Source organism: Tachyglossus aculeatus, chromosome 4 (genome assembly GCF_015852505.1).
Source record: "Tachyglossus aculeatus isolate mTacAcu1 chromosome 4, mTacAcu1.pri, whole genome shotgun sequence".
Lineage (NCBI taxonomy): Eukaryota > Metazoa > Chordata > Mammalia > Monotremata > Tachyglossidae > Tachyglossus > Tachyglossus aculeatus.
Genome location: NC_052069.1, coordinates 50,339,690 through 50,341,352, shown reverse-complemented (window position 1 = coordinate 50,341,352; position 1,663 = coordinate 50,339,690). Strand labels below are relative to the sequence as shown.

At 43.8% G+C, this 1,663-nt stretch overlaps 1 non-coding gene across 1 annotated transcript; it reads right to left on the bottom strand.

Moving 5' to 3' along the window:
* Nucleotides 1-543: 543 nt before the first annotated feature.
* Nucleotides 544-681, bottom strand: LOC119927715. Its single transcript, XR_005450692.1, has one exon. It is a non-coding gene; the product is annotated as a small nucleolar RNA SNORA7 (small nucleolar RNA).
* Nucleotides 682-1,663: the final 982 nt, after the last annotated feature.

Genomic DNA, 1,663 nt, shown 5'->3' with positions numbered 1-1,663 from the left:
TCACCCCTTTTATTCTCTATTGCTTTCTCTTACCTAAAATTGATTTTAATGTCTGTTTCCCCCATTACATCATAAACTCTTAGATGGAAGGAATCATGTCAACTAAGTCTACTGAACTCTCCCAAACAAGCAAGCAATCAATCAATCACATTGAATGAGTGCTCACTATGTGCAGAGCCCTGTACTAAGTGCTTGGGAGAGTACAATATAAGGAAATTGGAAAACACATTCAATGCCCACAAGGAGCTTACGGTCTAATAATAATAGTAGTAATAATAGTAATAGTAGGATAGTAGTATAATAGTAATAGTAGTCTAGTCTTGTCTTATGCCGTCAAGTCATCTCTGACCTATAGCGATGCTATGGACATATCTCTCCCAGAACCCCCAGCCTCCATCTGCAATTGTTGTGGTAGTGAATCTATAGAGTTTTCTTGGTAAAAATACAGAAGTGGTTTACCATTGCCTCCTTCCTCGCAGTAAACTTTAGTCTCTACTCTCGACTCTCTCCCATGCCACCACTGCCCAGCACAGGTTAGTTTTGACTTGTAGCAGATGGCCTTCTACTCGCTAGCCACTGCCCAAGCTAGGAATGGAATAGGTAGACCTCTGCTTGACTTTCCCTCCCATAGTCGAGACTGGTAGAGGACTAGAAACTCTCCAGGTGCGACCCTGAGAGGGGAGTAATAGCGGTATAACAGTAATAGTAATAGACATTAAAATAAATTACAGTTAAGTACATAAGTACTGTGAGGGTGAGGTGACTAAAGGGTACAAATCCAAGTGCAAAGGTGACACATAAGAAGATGGAGAGGAGAAATTAAGCCTCAGTTAAAGAAGATTTTTGGAGGAGATGTGCTTTTGATAAGACTTTGAAAGTGGGGAGAATGATTGTCTGTCAGTTATAAACGGTGAGGGAGTTCCAGGCCACAGACAGGACATGGGCAAGGGATTGGTGGTGAGACAGACCAGATCAAATTTATATTAAAAAGGTCGGTGTTAGAGGAGCAGAATGAATGTACTGGATTGCAGTAGGAAATCAGTGAGGAAAGATAGGAGCAGGCAAGGTGATTAAGTGCTTTAAAGCCAACGGTAAGGAGGGTATGTTTGTTGTGTAGGGGGATGGGCAACCACTGGAGGTTCCTGAGGAGTGGGGAAACATAGACTGAACGTTTTTATAGAAAAATGATCTGGGCAGCAGAGTGAAGTATGGACTAGAGTGGGGAGAGACAGGAGGCAGGGAGGTCAGCAAGGAGGCTGATGCAGTAGTCAAAGTGGAATAAGGTAAGTGTTTGGGTCAACATGGTAGCAGTTTGGAGGGAGAGGAAAAGGAAGATTTTAGCCATGTTGTGAAGGTTGAACAGACAGGGTCTGGTGACAGATTGACTATGTGTGTTGAAAGAGAGAGATGAGTCGAGGATAACACCAAAGCTAAGGGCTTGTAGTGTGGCTCAGTGGAAAAAGCCCAGGCTTTGGAGTCAGAGGTCATGGGTTCAAATCCCAGCTCCACCAATTGTCAGCTGTGTGACTGTGGGCAAGTCACTTAACTTCTCTGTGCCTCAGTTATCTCACCTGTAAAATGGGGATTAAGACTGTGAGCACCCGTGGGACAACCTGATCACCTTGTAACATCCCCAGCACTTAGAACAGTGCTTTGCACATAG